The following is a 19075-nucleotide window of genomic DNA, read 5'->3' as shown; positions in this document are numbered from 1 at the left end:
ATGTAGTTCATCACCATAACCAGAAAATGGGTTATTATATCAAAAACAGACCCCGGAGACAAAAAACAGATTAGGAAGGTAAAGAAACTGGCAGCTACTGTGTGGAAAAGGTCATAATGTGGCCCAAAAAGACGACTGTATTTATAAAAATAATGTTTTTGTCAACAGAACTGAGCAAACGAGTCTTTGATGTGAGCTGACAAGTTGAGTAACTGTTGAAATGGCTGGAAGAAAAAATTAGCTTACAAAATAACACCCAGAGAGCGGCTACAGTTGTACAGACTTTACTTTCTGACTTTAAACAAACACACAAACAAACGAAACATACTGAATGTTTAATGGTATACGCCTTGGTATAAAGTGGGTGGGTCTGGTAGTCATGGCTCTGAAGTACTGTCTTCTGAGTGAGTTATCCTTCTGCCCTCCAAAAACACAAGCTGTGCACTGGCTGTACTGGTTTAGAACCCCTAATTGTGCGTAGTTTCAGTGTAAGTTTTCCCAAATTCTTAATGAGCCGTGAAGGCCACTTATCATTGCTCCTTGTATCAATTAAAACTTGGCTACCTACACCTCACTGTCCTTGGCACAGTCCTGGTGTCAATTTATGGCCCCCCCAAAAAAATCTGACAGGTCTTGAGGAGCTTTGTGACTCACCATGGTTCCAGTCAATGGCCTTGAGGCAGAAAGGGCAAGGACTGAGGTTAGAGAGAGAGGGGAAATATTGAACGGATGCTCGAGTGGACTTCAGCGTGATGACATAAAAACCATTAACAGTCCAGACACTTGTTCCACTGCAGTATGTCATAGCCATAAACCCACCACTGCAATTTTATTTCCTATTGGCCTCAATTTGTCAAAATGGATTCTGTGCATGTCAGGACTTCCCCTCATAACTGCGGATAGTCTGAGTGTAAAGAAGATGCCTAAACAGAAGCAATGAAACGCTTAAGGTAGAATAATCACAGTCAAACATCTTTGTTTGTTCTGCCCCCTCTACTCCCTCTCTGTGTTGCCTAAGGGGTTGGTGTGTCATAGACCAGCAGAAATAGAAAGCAGTGTTTCCATGTGTCTGGTAAACAAGCTGGCTATGTTGTAATAATCAGTGCAGCCCAAAACTCCTCTGAAAATGGCTAGCACTGCGTATCTGTTCAGCTCAAAGGAGTCAGCTGATGACAATGGGTCGTTTGCTGAAAAAGGATCAAAATGTGCATGCGTTTCAAACGCGCAAATGCATCCATCAATTACTGAAACACGGCCATTAATATTCTCCCAAAACAAACACTTTTATTAAACAACATAATCATCTTGATTGCAATGATGTCTTTGAAAGTACGTTTGAGAGGATTTGTTCAACAAATCGTCTAGCTGAACAAAAGGGTAACATCTCATCACTATTCACAATGTGACACTGCAGGGAAACACATTTAAAATGCTGTACGGCAGGCCTGCTCTGTATCGCTGTATGACAGTATAATAGGGTATTAAAATCTTCCGGTTTAATCCCAATACCATCAAAAATACAAGTTATCCTCTCTCTATTAAAATGACACAGTGATGGTGTACTGAAGTGATATATTGCAGTGCACTGCACAGCACGCCGCACCGGAGTCTGTTAATACCTATAAAGTAAGGAGATGAGCTGCAAGAGACAAAAAAGGACCCGTAAAGGGACAGACAGGTTACCATTCCATCCATTTGGTACCCTGCCAGGCTTCGTCCCAGGTAGTTTCCCCAAAGTAGTGTTTTTGATGTGATGCCACCAATCCAAGGCTACAATTGTTTGCTCAGTTGAGTCGCAAAGGTTATTATATCAGTTTCCAACCCAAACAGCCCACTGTGAATATATGGTTTGCAAAAGATCATATAAAAAATGCAAAAGATTGTGAAACTTTCACGTTCCTCATATATTGTTATGAATACCTAAACAAGTATAAATAAAATGCCTAATTTTTTAGAAAGAAACATGAAGGCATTATGCTCTTTTAGTAATTTAAACCAGATTAATGTGCACTTCTATACTTTTATTGGAAAAAGATAAAATCACATACAGTAACATTTACCATATAGCAGCTTATAAACAGTTTTTGCAGCAAGCTTCAAGTTTTTTTGCCTTGTAATAAGAATTCTACCCATTTTTTTACCGAAAGGATTATTGGGCCATCCTGTGCACCCTGCTGTTATAAGATCCTTCCACAGAGTTAAAATATTCTGGGGAATACGAGGGCCAAATAAAACTTACATTTGCATGTCTTGAAGTAGGCTAGTCCACAGAGGAATTTGGGCTATGTTGTCCTGAAGTAGAAGCATTTTTTCCTCCAGCCTTTTTTTTTTTTGAAGATAGTTTCATATTTGTGTTCACAGTTGTTTGTTTTTAGGTACACTCTTTTCTCGGGTAGCTACCTAAAAAAAATCTTATTTACCTGGACAAAAAGCAGGATTAGATTTTTTAATGAAAGCTCAAGAAAAGTTCCACTTTATCAATCAGCAGCACTAGTTTTAGAATCTATCAGTCTCCTTGACGTCTTCATTTGCAAATCCCTGACCATGAATTTAGTGATGAGAATCTATTGAAAGGATTCCATCTAATTACTCTCCTATGAAAGTGTGGCTGAACATAAATGAAGCCTGCACCATCACTCAAGAGTCTGCTAAATCTGTCTGAAAGATTTTCTTTTGTCCAATGAAGTTTTAATTTGTCTGTCAAGCAGCACTGTCATTAGTTCTCTAAAAAAAAAAAAGTTTTCTTGGATTTTTATTTTATTTTATTTATTTATAATTTTTTTTAGATGTCAAGCTCCTCCAAATTTCATCTTCTCTGGCATTTCTTAATTACATTACAAACTGAGATAATGACTACCTGAAAACACTTTGCTATTTTCAACAGCCTTTCCTTGATTTGTGGACATCAATTATTTTAATTTTCAGAGTGCAAGGAGCCTGTTTAGAGGAGCTCATGTCTGCTGATTAATAGGACAAGGTTTTAGGAGTCAGACTATTTATAAACCATAAATCTGGCCTTTTCTAACATTGACAATGAACCAAGTGAAATGTTTTAGCTGTTTAGCATCTGAGGCACTGCAAAAGTTATAAAAGAGCTTAAAAGCTGACCAAGGTGCTCCAACAAATGGATGGTACTTCTATTCTCCCATTATAAATTGGAGCTAAAATAATACACTATGTTTAAAAGCGTGAAAAGAATATATTGTTGGATATTTTACATTTGTCCTACAAGCTGTTCTTTCAGAAGGTTATCCTTATCTTCCAAGCTTCAACTAGACCTCTGTTGTTCTTTTTAACTCCCATTTCTTAAATACAATATCAATTGAGGTAATGACTTTCTGAAAAACACTTTTCTATCATCCCATAGCCTCTGCGTATTGTGTTAGACAATTACTTTAATTGTCAGAGTGATAGGCAGCTGTCCATGGCTGCTCTTTGTTCAGACAAGGTTTGAGCAGTCAGTATTAAGAAGCCCTTGTGATTTGCACCACCATATGTCATTTACCCGGCTGAAATGGAAGTAGGCTGCGTAAAAATGAGATGTGGCCCAAGCCCATTAGAAATCAAAAACTGGGAAAAATAGGGCAGAATTAGAGGACCAGAAAATGAATTCGCACACACAATCACAATTACCACAAGTAAAAGTTTCATTACAACGACATTCACTCTAATTTCTGAGGCCACTTCTTTTCTCAGAGTCATCATACCTTTTGTTCCCCGTTAATAGATGATTGCGAAATTGAAAATTATTCAAACACTTGAATAGGGCAGAAGTAAGCTGTGATTGGACTATTGATGCATCTATAACTGCTGATTTTCCTCTGTAAAGGATGGAATAATTTTTCAAAGAAAAAAATAAACTGCATTTTGATTATGGTTAGTAATAACTAACAAAGGCCATATTATTATTGCTTTGCATGTAACTCAGCAGGGTAAAATGCATTGAACACTTATAAACTCCTGAAGCCAGATGCAGAAAGGACAAACAAAAACTGTGACAATGTTTTCTTTTAAGCACAAAGTAGTGTTGAACAAAGAAGATTGGATGTCAACTCTATCTGTTAGCAAAATACCTGATAAACTGCTGGATGAATTTTAATGAAACTTCCAGTAAATAATCACTGGATGTACCCCAAGAAATGGTTAACTTTTGGAGCCAATGCAGTTCAAGATGGCTGCCACAACTAATAACCAATGGCAACACCCAAATGGCTACATTTCTATTTATTTCAAACTTTGGCATTAAAAACCGTAGGGCAACATGCATTCCTTCAAGGACTACTAGGCCTATGTTTACCAATGTTTTTAAATTATTTAAACTCTGCAGAGTTCTTTCATTTGACTTTACAATGTACACCTCTCTTTGACTTTTTTATCTGCTGTTGTTTTTTTATTTTACTTGAGAAATCAGAGCTCAAAAAAGAAAAAAGAAATCCTAGCTTACTGAGATGTGTCTCAAGTTCATACTTTGCAAAATTGCACCGTGTCATTGTCATTGATTTTATTGCTATTGTCACAAACTGCATTTTCTATGCAAATGAATAATAAGGAGAGTGACTACACCCTTTCATTTTTGAAAATTGGAGTTAAAATCGGGGTCACGTACTCTATGTGCATAAAATCTCACTAAAATTTATAATTATTTAAAATCTGGTAAAAGAATTTGTATCAACAGCTTTCTTTTTGTGCAGACACATAATTTCAGTTGTGAAACCCAGAGAGTTCTGCATTTTTCTCCAAGTCTCTTATAAAATACTGAATAGAAGGATTTTGAGCTTGCAATTCTATAGTCACAAAAAGGCTCATATCTGTACAATACATACACATACAGTCAGAAACAGAGATAGAGACAGATGAACACCTATACCTTCCTGTCAGCTCAGTTTACAGTTCCATAAACAAGGTGCAAATAAGCACTGATAGCAGCAACAAGAGCTGTAAAAAGCAGCAGCTGTGTTGATCTCTCCATCAGCAGGAAAAGCAATGGACTCCACTGCAGATATCGCACTCCTCTCTTTATACAACTGATTAACCAATGTAATCACTACTGCTGCAGGTAATCACTGCAGACAGGATCATATGGTCACCTGTTTCAGATGCTGTCTGCAGGGATATGATCTGAATTTTTAAAGCACCTCCATCGATGCATTGCTTCAAAAAATATATATAATAAATAAGGCAACCACTAAAAGTTTCTACTTTCAAAATAGTCGTGGTGTAATGCAAGGCAGGGCTGATTTAATTTTGTTTGTTGGTGGAAAAGCAGCATGTTGTGCATTTTCTCCCGACACAAGAGTAATTTTTTGTGCAAAATCAAATCTATTTCTCATTACCGAGGCTGCGTCGCAATGTTGCATAACGATGAGACAACGTTGGACTGTTTTGAATAAAAGCCGTTGTCTGTTATTTGATTTCAGGAAAAAAAAAAAGGAAAACTTTATAAAAAGTGGCATCCTAAATGACCTGAACAAACAAATAAGAGCTTGAAATCAGAATTGTGCTTTCTTTTAACAAAAAAGGAGGAAAATAAAAAACATTCCTTTATTTTCATGACTTCACTGTTATGAGCTTCAGATTTTGTAGTCTGTGTATTTCAAGAACAATGAGATAAAAACAAGTATTAAAAGGTCAGACGAATATTGTCTTGTTTGATTGAAGATGTTTTATCCAGTCTAGACGGAAAAGTCTTGATTAAAACATCATAGGAGAAAAAAGTGCACTTGTAGCTGCTGCAGATTTTCATTACTCTCTGAAAACAACATACAGTTTTGTTTCACGGCCACTTATCTTTTGATATGCTTTAGAGCCGAGCAAGTTGACATGACATTATTTATCCATTGACCTTTTTTAAAGCTATATAATTTCTTTGGAGCAACCTTTGTTGTCCATGCTGTAAATGTCTCCGGATGCTGTCTTGAGTATTAGCCATTAACTGCATGTACTTGTGAATTATGCAGCCTTCCTATGAGCCCAAACCTGCAAATGAAGCATAAAAGGCTTTCTGGTAATATCAAATTGAAGATGCAAACACATCTGTATTTGTATTTTTTTTTTTTCAACTTCTCCAAATGGCAAATAGCTCCTAGGTCATTTCATTCTGAATGCAAAATGCGACGACAAAATTTATGAAGCAATTTGCTTTGATCTTGGTGTGTTGTCCCCATTTTACAGGAAGCACCTGCTTCAAACACATTTAGGGAGATTAGGAGCGAGCTTGTTATCTTTCCTCTCCACGTTTCTGTCTTTGACAGGACTGGAATTTCAATGCAGGACCAGACACTGTGAAACTGTTTCCACGACCGGCAGAACACAGACGTTGTTCATTTGTTGCTTAAATGTTCACCAGTGTCAAAGGTTTGCGTGCCTTGATAAATTTAAGAAAGGGGGTAAAGTATTCCAGGAAATAAAAAGACTAACAGCAGATTAAGTACAATTAATCTGCTGTTGTTATGTTATATCATTTAACCCAACAGGTATGACACAACTTAATCATTATGCTATTCAATTTTGAGCATTTTTAAAATTGACTTTTACGTCTCAAACTTTAATGTCTCACATAAAAGTAAAAATCTCAATCATGATTTTCATCATTAACGAATTTCCTTATAGCCTGGAATATTTGGAAAAAAAAAACACACTGTTCTGCAGAGATGAGCACTAGTCTACCATGATTACAAAAGTTTGCGCTGAATAATTGCTTTGGAGCTTGAAACACGCCATATTGATGTGCAGAATACATAAATCCCAAACCAAATTTCAGCGAGACAGATAGTGATCTCATCACCAGGGAAAGGCGAAGGCTGAGATTGATTCTGCTGTATCTTCACCACAACAAACACTGCTCTCTCGGCTGCCAAAACTGTGGGTTTCTCGTCGGGAAAATCATTTTTTGCTCTCAAAATAATGCACCTGTTTGTGACTGTGTGCATTCGGTTCAGGGTAGTGGCCAGCAGCCTCTCAAGCGTGTGGTGATATTTTGCGGTGATAGTTTGACAGTTTAATGCAGTTATGTGTAATACCTGCTGCATATTTAATCTCATTTATCATCTGATATTTTATACTTTTAATGTGATTTTTGCTAATCCTAAAAGGTCTAAATTTATGACTGTGTGGAAGAGTTAGAATTTGAGAAAGTGACACAATAAGTGGAAGAAGTGTTCAAAATTCTTTCAAAAGCTGTCATTCATTTGAGACTTGAGTTTCTGAATGTTGACAGCAGGGACCATATATGTACATAAAGTAGTCTGTGTCTAACTCAAGTTAGTTTTAAGTGTTTAAATTTAAGTTGGTGAAGTAACTTTATGATTTAATCACCTGATAAATATAAAAATATCACCTGCAAAGTCTTCTTCTTAACCCTAATGCCAAGCCGAATGATTTTTTTCCCAACATTTAGTATATATGTCTTTGTGTCTGAGTGTGTATTACATTATTGTTGTTTATTCTTTTTAAATCCCTCTGGATGTTCGTCAATTATCTGTTTTTATAGATGGTGCAGCTGCTTTCCCGACTTCTCCCCACTGTTCCGGGTGATGGGTGGCTTGTTAAGCTCTTTGACTTAGAGGTGTTTTATATGCAAAATTTGAACAATATAGTTCTAAAAGTTCTGAAAGTCAAAGACAACCCCTTCAGGGGGTGCACATCGCAATCAGGGGTGCTTTGATGGCAATGCGGTCAAATAGCTGGGTGGTAAATGATAGAGAATCATAACTTTTCTTCAAATATAAACTCACTGAACCAGAGGCTTCCCTGTTTATCCAATTCTAAAAGTGATCTGGGTTTTTAAGATTTAATAAGAACTCTGCATCTATTGTTTTTCACAAATATTTACCAGACTTTTATTTATTTTTTTGTTCCATACATTCATCCAATCTCGACAAACTTATAATTTCTGGACTAATTATCTCTGTTAGGTCACACAGACCATTCATTGCACAGCAACACCACAGATGGGTTTCCTCGTTCCCTTCATTCTTTGACGTTCAATCAGCCACAGTTCCTGCAGACACACACACACACACACACACAAAAGAGCAGCTGCCTCCAGTAGTTACAGGAACTCTGAAAAAGTTGCTGGCATCTGAAAGAAGCCATAGTTTGTTGAATATTAAGTCACGTAGGTTTGGTGTTTTATTCTAGATTCATGAAGTAATATTTATAGGCCGAGTGTCGCACATCCAAGACATTTCTTTATGCTCTTTTTTATTATTTCTTTTTTAAAACAATACTGAATTACATTTTTGTTTTTTATTCTTTTTATGCATTTATTTATGTTATTAAACTCTAATCTTGATGTTTATTTTTATTTGTTGTAAACATACAATGTATTTCGAAGAGGTAAAACTGTAGCTCTTGCTGATTGCAAGCTCCACAGTCATTGTTTATGGTCAGTCTCTATTCTCCTATAGAGGAAGAGCTGGATAGAGAATCTTTGTGTGTTTTTTTTTCTTTATACATTTCTTTATTATTATTGTCAGAGTAATAATATCACTTGCATAAGATTGGTATTTCACCACACATCCTCTTCATAACAACACAGTGCAGAAGCCCAATGGTTACAGTTTTCTGGTGTGCCAAAATGTGCAATAATGATCTCTGTGCAATAGCTGTCATGACACATTACAATAATTTATATTCAGTTTTAGAGTGTGACATTTTAGAAGTAGACAGGATTGAGTACGTGATTATAGGTGTGAGTGAGATGTGCTTGGGCTTTTGTGTACGGTGTGTGTGGTGAGGGGTGGGGCGTGTGTGTGTGTACTGGGGCATATGATCATTTTAGTTTTATAATATTTATTTATCTTTTTATCAACTGCTACCAATGGCGAAATGTGATGTTTTTACCTGTGTTTCTGGCGTGTGTCTGTCTGTTAGCAAAATCTCATAAAACAGTGGACAGATTTTATTGAAACTTTCAGAAAGTAATCATTGGACATACATGTACAATTATCTAGTCAAGATGTTCAGCTACAGCTATTAAGCCTCAAAAAAATGGCCATAACATAATCAGTTTCACAGTTTTGAGCTAAAATTGTGTGGTAGTAGCTGAGTATAATTCACAACACATTGCACAACATTTTGCGTGAAATTCAGTGACATTTGACCAAAAATGCCTGTAACTTCATTCCCTCTCAACATAAGATGATCTCTGTTTACCACGAGCCCTTTAATTTTTTTCCTCCATTGAAATTGCTTCAACAAAATTTTACTGTACAACCTAAAATAATCACTAAGCTGTAGTCTATTCTATAAAGTAGAATGAAAAAAAAACATGTGAAACTTAAACATTTGCAGGTCCATCTATGAGTGCAATATGCTGTGCTTGTGCAACTAGGCTTGAAGTTCAGTGTGATAATTAAGAATTTGTTTTAAATGAGTTTTAACCTTCCCAGCATAGCTACAGTCCAAATGTACAGACAAGGACAAACCTGTAGGTGTTTAAACACAAGGGGAAAGTTAGTTTCAAAAGTGTCAAACAAACACACATATGGAAGCATAAAGGATTGCTCTGTGCAGTTCGACGGTTCTTATCAGTTCGGTTCCAGTTTAACTTAAAGCTGAATGCCATACACACACTATACACATATTTTATATCCATTTGAGTGTATGTGAGTAAAAAAAGACAATCTCAAAAGGATCGTTCATCAAAAAGATATAAACAATCAGCTATCACATTTCTGCAGCCTATCAGTTAGTCTTATCTGTGCCAGCCCACTACAGTGATGTTGATGATACAATCTTGCGGGATCCTGCCAATAGTTAGAGCCCATAAACCAGACTAGGCCCATGCTTTGTAAATCTCATTTGATTTTCACTGCTGATAGTTGATGTGGCAATTTATGCCAGAGCTCATCCAAGTAGATGGAGATCAAAGAACCTTGTTTTACCCCTCCCCTCACTCTCATCTCTGGTTTCATCACATCCACAACAGGATCTATTACAGAGGTCTCCTGATTCACCCATGGAGACGCCAGGGTCAAAAATTACTCCTGCAGAGAAAGTACAAACTGAAAATCAAATGTTTAACAGCAGCACTTTAGAAATTTGCATGTATTTACATGTTTATCAAGTCATTTTCTAATCAAACATGATTGTATTAACAAAAGCATGGCTGATTAACTATCATTTTCATATGTTACAGAGATGAACAAATACTTCCTTCTGTTTATACAGCCAATGACCCCATTACATACTGTATATCCTTTATTGGACTGGGTTATTCTTATGAAAGATGGGTTTGGTCAGTACCTCATATTCCATAAAGAGAATCTTTTTAAAAAAACATGAGCAAATCGAACACATTTAATGAGTTTTAAGAGCTGTCAAAAACATTGTGTCCAAATTGGTCTGTCTTATAAAGTAAAGCAGTTTTTTTGAATTATGCCTTTTCAATATTTATTCTTATTTTTTCACCAGTCCATCCTTCTATCCATCCATTTTCTTTGCTTTTCTGTGCAGGGTCACGAGGAGCTGGTGCCTATTTCCAGCAGTCAATGAGCGAGAAGGGGGAACACCCTGAACTGGTTGTCAGTCCATAACAGGGTCACATAGAGATGAACAAGACAGACGAAATTAGATTTATTTGGTAACATGTCAAAACTCTAAAGGTAATCTAAGGAGCACCCCTCTGTGTCCGGTTTTCGTCATGGTCCCTGCAGATGCCTCCGCCTGTTCTAGCCACTGCTCCACCTGACTTGCACCCTAAGCAGCTCCTGCTTTGCCCTCTTTGCCTTGGGCGACTCCCTGAGGGATCTCTGTCCCGCCTGTGATTATAATGGCCCTGGGCTGGCCTCCTAAACTGTCTGGTCTTCTCCCCTTTTGCTTGTCTGATCTGTCTGGTCTCTTTGACCAGGCACCCAGATCCACCCAGTTAAGATAAGTTTTTGTGGGAGGTCTGGGAGTCATACCTTTAGGGTGTGTAGTATTAAAGCCTGTAGGTTTTGTTTTTATCGCCCTCTGCTGCTGAAGGCAAAAGGTAATAATGTTTTTTTTTTCCACATCTGTGTGTCTGGGTGTGTAATGTGTGTGAGTGTGTGTGTGTTTGTCAGTAGCTTTTAAAAAATCTCAAGAACCACTGGTTGGATTTCAATAAAACTCTCAGAAAATAATAACTGAATGAGCATCTACAACTAATTAACCTTTAGAGTCAACCCCATTTCAGATGGTCGCCACAACTAAGGAAACTTAGCAAATGAAAAAATGACTAACTCAGCCAATTGTACAGATATTGAGCTAAAATTTGTTGTGGTAGTAGCTGAGAATCCTCTTCAACACATACTGTACTCTTAAAGTTAACTCACCTCATCAGATCTAACTCATGAAATATGCATAATGTCCTTTACAAGGTTTGACCAAAATGGCTTTAACTCTGTCTCTTCATATCATAAGATGATATTAGTTTAAATAATTATTATTATTTTATTTTTTGCGTAGGTTTTTCTTAAGTTTCATCTACAATGGTGCTCTAAGTGTCCAAACCTTATTGTGTATTTTCACTCAGTCTGTATTTCACAGAGACATACTTGATTTCCTTTAGGATGAAACAAAGGGAACAAGAATTGAAAGGTCTGTTTCCATGTGACCAAGCAACACTAACGTGGCAGTTCGGCCACAGTTTTCGTTTCAATGAAAGCACACAAATCCATCCATCCTTCATCCTACCTCAGATGTAAGCAATTATAAATTTCTGCCTTGCTCTTTTCACACATGACACCATTGTGGGGAGAGGGCATCTCGGGCCACTAGATGCAGTGATGCACTCTCACCCTGACGCTTTGCGCCTTAATGTGTTTAAGCAAACACTGTCGTGGGATTTGGGGCTTGACTGATTCATGTTTAAGCAACCAATGGAGGCCTTATCATCGAACCATAACCAAATAAAAGGGAACAGAAAAGCACTGAAGACCATACAACAAAACTGATGGACTTTCTATATCTGCAGTATATTTATTTAATGTTCTCAATGAACAAAACCAGCAGCTTTCTGTTAGTATTTATAAAACAATCAGTAAATGAGCATTCAAATCTACAGCATAAGATCAACATATGTTGTATGTTGGCCTAGAGCAAAAAAAATATTATGGTGACAACTGCCAGTTTATATAAAAAATATTTAACTTTTAAAAAAAACTTCAAAAAACGGATGCATATTGATTGTAGAATTGTATTGAAAACTTAAAAAGATGTACAATATTACAGGCTGCATTAAACTAAAAAGCAGTTTTCTCAAGTAGTTTTACTGATGATGCACAACTAAAAAAAAAAAAAGTCTGACTTTCAATAGCAGATCTGGAAGAAAGCAGAGATTGTGCCAGAAAATAAGGATCCAAAGATTTCTACTGAATGGAAAGAAGCTTCTCTGAACCAAAATACAGATAACGAAGAAATTGATTTGCCTCAGAATCAGGGGGGGGGCGTGACTGCCTCCAGGTTTGCTCACATTATTTGATGTTTAATTTGAACAACCTTACAAACTGACATACGTTGTCATTGTTAGGGAAAACTTTGATAAAAATCTAAATATCTGGGTGAAGAAAACTAATAAAGCTTCTTAAAAATATATGTATTCCAGTGAGTTAATTGTTATTACTTGGAAATTGTAAAATCCAAGTAGGAGCTGATAGCAAATGCTAAGTAAAGTATCATGATTTTGCTTTCCTGGAGTGCATCCACGCACACCTCTGAAAACAAACACACCTAAACACAGCTTCACATTTTCAGATTAGTTGTGTCATCAGCATTTATTGATCTGTGTTTATTGTTGTCATCTATGGCACATCATAAAACAGTCATGCAAGCATTTACCTGTTTAAATTGAGCAAAATGCAGCAAGTGAGGTAAAAAAAAATCTGCATCCTATAAATTACCAACACACTAGGGGTTAAACAACACTGAACCGAACTCTAAACACAAATAAAACAAGCAGAAAAAGTAGCTAGATTGAAAAATGAGATGCACTGAAGGGACATGAACTAACACAGACTGAAAGAACAAATTCAGACAACCTGACAAATGGAGAGGAGAGCACACAGATTAAATACACAAAGACCAAATACCAATTTCCCCACATGTACACACAGACACCGAGGGGCGTCCGTACTGTGTAAATGAAGACTCGGGCCTGTCCCACTGTCAAGTCATCAGATGCATCAGGGCTCCGAAGCAGACTGTTTGACTCTATTAATCAGCTTTTCTTCAAGTTAATTTAGACAGCTTTCTGTGGAATTTGCCCAGTAGTTTATGGCAAACTCGGTGAGATTATTACATGGGTGGCCTGCCCTCTGAAATGTGCACAAAGCATGCGGGGATGGCATGTGAATGAAATCGACTTGGAAATCCTAAGTGTTTGAATAAAGGCAACTGAACTTCGTCTTTATCCGAGCACTTAAGATTATTGTGGCCTGGATGACTCAGAATCCACCACTGACTTCGACGTTTATCTGTGTGACAGCCTCTCACTAATGGATTGTGTGAGTATTCAGCAATGTGTATCTCCAAACATCTGCATAGCATTTTTAAAGGATAAATGACTTTTTTTTATTATTTTTTGAGCTGCTCCCTTCTCCAGGGGTCACCACTGCTTCAGACGCTGTGATTTTTTACACCTGATGCCCTTCCTGATGTAACCTGGGCTCAAACCCGCAGCCTCAGGTTCACGAGGCTGCGGCACTGACCAGTGATCTACCACAGCCCCAGTATAAATTCATTAAAATGTACACATTTTGTAAACAGACTGTACAACAAATGGCAGATAAAAGAGTCATACAGCAGTGACTTAAATACATACTCGTGATGTGGTTTTTATTCTTTTCTTTTTTAATGATGATGTGCTGTTGTTGCTAAGCAACGATGTCTGTCCACACTCTGGGTCCAGTTCTTACTTTTATAAACATTTTGAGCCCTCATGAACTTTAAAGCTCAAGAGTTACATCTGTGACATCTATTAGTGGATGATGCTTTCCTAAGAACAGAAGAGAGCGGGTAATGAGGAAAAGAGGGGTGTTCTACAATGAAAGATGAGTGGGTTAGCAAGGTATGATGAGTGTTTCAATGGCACAAAGACACTCTATTATGATATTATGATGACTTTAGAGGGCTAGGTCATTGTAATATCTTATACTGAAAGTATAGCCTGCTCAGAGCAAGTTTTGAATTAAAGTCAATGCATTAAATCAGTTAAAAAAATGTTTACACAAGTTATTACCCTACCAAAAAAAGAGATAGACAACATTTAAATGTCACCAGGAAGAAGTAATAAATTTATGATGGCTGATATTGAAGACAAACTTTAAGTGCTAATGTTCAATTTTGAGTTTGATGTCAGAAACTTAACCATTAAAACATTAATAATTTGAGTCTGCAAACAAATCAATGTACAAATATTGAATATTTTTTTATAAAATGTTAAGTTAATGACATTTAATATATTGATAAAGGACAAATATATACTTGAAAGGCTAAATTTGGAAAGTCAAAACTATCTTGCTTCTCCTTTCTTTTTCCTTTCCTGTCAACAGAAAAAAAACTGATTTTAGTAATCATACAATTCACTAAATAAAAAGAATGAGATGAGCTATTACTGGATAATAGCATTGTCTGTTTTTAGAGCCTAACAAGGAAATCGTAAAGCTTTTTCTTTGATTTTTTTCCCCCTCCCAGAGTAGGATATAAAAGATTCTTGCAAACGCTGGCCAAACATTGCCCTCATAAGCAATAAACCAACAGTGAAGCCCAGGCTTTAAGACTGAGTATAACAGAAAGAATACACAGTTCTTGTGAGTATTGTCTAAATTTGTTGGCTGACTTTTCGTTTAATTTATTGTTTTGCAGTGTTTTGTCACTCTAAGCTAGTTCAACACAACTCACAATAAGAAGGTAAATAAAAAAGGGATCAGTAGCAAATGTCCATGGCCTTTTAGCTCTGCTCAGTCCACCACATCCAAAGAAAGCCTGGCTGTTTTATACATTATATAAATGTACACCCCTAAGGAGAACAATATTTTTCAGAGGGAACAAAAAAACAAACAAAATAAAAAACATGAAGTAACAAAGGCCTCAAACTATAACTGGAAGCTAACATGCAGCTAAAAACAAATATGATCATATTTTATTAATAGTTATTTGTGAAAAATCTTATATTTGACTTATGGGTTTTTCCTCAAAACTTGTTCAAAGGCAATGTATACAGTTCAGCCTTTTTCAAATGTCAGGTTTATGCTGCAGGTCTCAGCATGAGAAGAAATCAGTGCAGTGCAGTTTTTCCTGTCACACAGCGAGCACTTTGTTCCTCTAGTTTGTTTGTGATAATTTATGGATTCTTATAGGGGGGAAAAAGTGCTGACAAAGTCAGACAAGAAGGAAAAAGTTTAAAGCAAACTCCATCCTGATCAAAAATAGTAATTCAATTTTAGCTGTGGCATAAGAAAAGACATTAAATGAAAAAAGCCTGACAGATTTCTAACTTTTCCTGAAAGATTTTGCTTGACACATTTAAAGGAGACATATTATGGACCTTTTTGACTACCTGACACAATATCCTGAGGTCCCTTTTGAAATCACTTTGGCAGACTTTGCTCAAAATATCAATTGGCTTATACAGAGTGGCTGCCTTTTCAACTACTGAAAAGCATTCTGCAGAGCAGACTGTTTTATGGGGTGGCGGGGGGTGGTTGCAAGTTATTCACTGCGCTCCTTACTCTGTGCCTTCTTCCTGGGGGGGCAATCTGATGGTCTCTGGCTTCACCATACCTTGGCAACTGCTGAGTGCGAAATCTGGGAGAAAGAAGTTTAGCAAAACAGAATCCAGCTGTCGGACCCAGCAGTGCATTCACATCAGTTTGTACAGAAGCTGGAAGGAGCTCTTGAAGAAGTTCGGCCATTGTAGCTTCAACTGGGAGTTGCAAAATGGTTAAAGTGCTGCAGTTACAAAAATGGCTAATATACTCTGGTGTGTTGAATTAAATGGGTATTTCTGAGATTTCAGGATTGTACAAAATGGTATAGTCCTCTGTGCAAAACCTGCATGTGGATGCACTTTAGTTATGTCACTGGAGTTCTTTCCTCCAATTAATTTATATGTCATGCTGTTAGCACAGTTTAGGGTCATGCTGTTGGCACAGTTTAGGGTGTCTCTAAGGGTGCATTTAAACTTGGTGGTTGAGCCAGTTAAATGGTCTCAATCAAACAGTGAACCACAATAAGAGCATTACATGACATTTAATTCAAACCATTTCTACACAGTTTTAAGTTGCCAAGATTACGTAGAGCAAATTTTTTAGAACAATTTTTTCAATTCGCAAAGGGATGGTGTGAAAGTAATGTTAATCTTTCATAAAATAACAGCATAATTCTTCAGAATTTTATACATATCTGCTTTAATTGCCTCAGCTGCTAGTGTTGGTTGGTGCCAAATGCCAAATCCAAATCTGAAAGAAACTAGGGATGGACATTTTTAGGAAAAACACTTTTTAAATTTGTTGGATTCTTCAATTTTTTATTTTTTTTTTTGAAAAGCTGACCCCACTCCCAAGAGTCCCATCATCTTTCTATTTTTGACCCCCTTAAGGAGTCTAAACTTTGTGAGTCTTAAAGAGCACTAATCTTAGCTGCCATTTTATGATTCATTTTTGTTCCAGCAGAGGGGCGGTAAACAGCCCAAATGAAAAAGCATTGCTGTGAAACAAATGAGTGTGTCACTACCAGGTGCCTGTATTATAAATAATTTACTTAAAAAATAATAATAATAATAATGATAATAATAATTTATTCTTAGTTATGATTGTTTTTCAGATTTGCCCATTTTAACCAGACTTCAAATATTCAAAAATCACTGTCTGTCTCTAAATAAGGCAAACATTAATATAGCTGAAATATTTCTCAATTACCTACAGTACATTTTACTTTTCAAATCTTGTTTTTGAACTGATTCCCCTTTTAATTGCAAGGTTTTTTGGAAGTTGTACTGGCCCGTGTTAGTAAAACCAATGAATAAAGTAGCCTCAAAACACAAGCAATCTGTTTCTACAGCTTGATGGAACTTTGCACTCAAATGAATTAGGCTTGTGTCTTCTCAGGCTGTGGATAATTTAAGGAAGAAGGTATTTGTGTAACAGCATTTTCCATGCAACAGTTGCTCTGTCTTTCTACCACATTTGATTAAAAATGTCAGAACAGCTCTAAAGTCAAGCAGTTAATGGAGATAAAGTTGGTCGGGTGAGATTGCTTGAGTAAGTGATATATTTTTCCACTGCAGGAATGGCTTACTGAATGGCACACTTTCAAACCCAGACTGCCCAAAACAATGTTGTTTTCTATTTTTTCAAATAATCTGTCCTAAATGTTGTATCTCCATACTTTATTTACTCCCCATAAATCCACAAACAAACACTGATTATTCATACTTGAGCCTGAGGTATTTTGTGCAATACCTCCATCCATAACCAGACATCATGTTTTCCAAGCCAAGGTCTCTGAAAATCCTGTATTACAATGTTCTGACATCACACCTGCTGGAGGGCATGTTGCAGCCGCAGAGCCTACTGCCTGCATGGCTTATTTTCAAGCTGCATTCAAAGCAGCTGAATGAAAGGAAAGGTCTGTGTGGTGACCTGTACAACATTTCATAACATCTTTCTTAGTTATCTATGCCAGAGTTTATCCAGACCCAAATCTGGCACAGGTCTCTGCAACAGGGTTTTTGGAGATAGTCAAGGGTCTTGATTCACTAACACCAGCAAGACCTGGCTTATCAGGCTCTGCAGGTGCTGCTACGACCGGCTATCATTCTTCGTTTGGCATCCTCAGCAGGTTTTACAGAAGGATGATGTAGTAATGAGAAACTTGACAGGAAATGTTTCTTGTGCACTGCAGCTTTCATCACCAGTAAGTGAAAAATCAGCTGGGCCTAACTGAGATCAATGGCTTTGTGCAGGAATTTTAAGTCATGCATTATACGTAGTTAATGTAGTAATAAAATAACACTATTATTGTCCACAACCAAAGTACAAAAACAGGCAATAAAAAGAATTAATGTGTGTGTCTGTGTGTGTGTCTTTTGAATCTTTTACCTGTGAATCAATGATCTTATTCCATCGATTTTAAAGAAAGTTAACCTAAAATCAAGTTTTCAAAAAAATCTAAATTTTTTTTCAGGTTTTTTTTGTTTGTTTGTTTGTTTCTGGTGAAAAACCTTTAACAAATAACACAAAACAAAAATCAGACATGCAGTCATGTCAGAGTACATCCTGTATGTTTGTTTTGTAAAGAAGTTAGTGTGAAAGTAGAAGATTATTCGCTTGAATAAATAAATTTTCATTAACAGTATTAAACTTACAACCAACCTATGGCTATCTTCAAAATCTACCGAGTACTTTATCCACAGAACTTTATAAAATTTACTACCAAGAAAATACTCTCTTTATCTCATAATGCCATAAAGACACAATAATCAAATGTTTCACATTATCTCTTCAATGAGCCCATAAATCTCAAGATAGTTAACATTAAACATTTGTTAAAATCAAACAAACTCTAAACAATTGTTGAAAACCAATCAATCCATGACTAAAGTCACATAGCAGAAATGTTTGGACCACACCCTTCAGAGAAATCAGATCTGTGACTGCTTCACCTCCAACACCATCTCAGAAGCAACAGAGTCCAGACCATTATTCTTTCAAAAGTTTGTTTTCTTACCGGCTGCCTCTCTGGTGTTTGTAAATGTCAGTTCTGCACAGATTTTTCCATGTTTGGTTGGCACCATCCACAGCATTCAAGTGTTGTGCACCATGTTTCTGGTCCCTGTGTCATCAGGTTATCACAGAATGGTTCCTACCCCCTCACTTCTAAGCTTGACTTAACAATGTCAGACAAAGGTAGAGAGCTGGCTGACATGATGCAGAGGAGGAAGGTAGATGTATTATGTGTGCAAGAGACCAAGTGGAGGAGCAGCAAGGCTTGCAGTATGGGGCAGGGTTTAAGCAGTTTTACCATGGTGTGGATAGGAAAAGAAATGGAGTAGGGGTGGTTCTGAAGGAGGAGTTGGCAAGGAATGTAGTTGAGGTGAAAAGAGTGTCAG

At 36.8% G+C, this 19075-nt stretch overlaps 1 protein-coding gene across 1 annotated transcript in view; it reads right to left on the bottom strand.

Moving 5' to 3' along the window:
- Positions 1 to 18837, bottom strand: part of lrfn1 (leucine rich repeat and fibronectin type III domain containing 1) — a 183745-nt gene extending 164908 nt beyond the window's left edge. The window contains exon 1 of the mRNA XM_017433776.3: positions 18694 to 18837. The gene's annotated coding sequence lies outside the window, so the exon portion shown is untranslated. The remainder of the gene's footprint in view (positions 1 to 18693) is intronic.
- Between the last annotated feature and the right edge of the window lie 238 nt (positions 18838 to 19075).

This window comes from Kryptolebias marmoratus, linkage group LG2 (genome assembly GCF_001649575.2).
Source record: "Kryptolebias marmoratus isolate JLee-2015 linkage group LG2, ASM164957v2, whole genome shotgun sequence".
Classification (NCBI taxonomy): domain Eukaryota; kingdom Metazoa; phylum Chordata; class Actinopteri; order Cyprinodontiformes; family Rivulidae; genus Kryptolebias; species Kryptolebias marmoratus.
The sequence above is the reverse complement of the archived record's forward strand: the minus strand, read 5'-3'. Positions and strand labels throughout refer to the sequence as shown.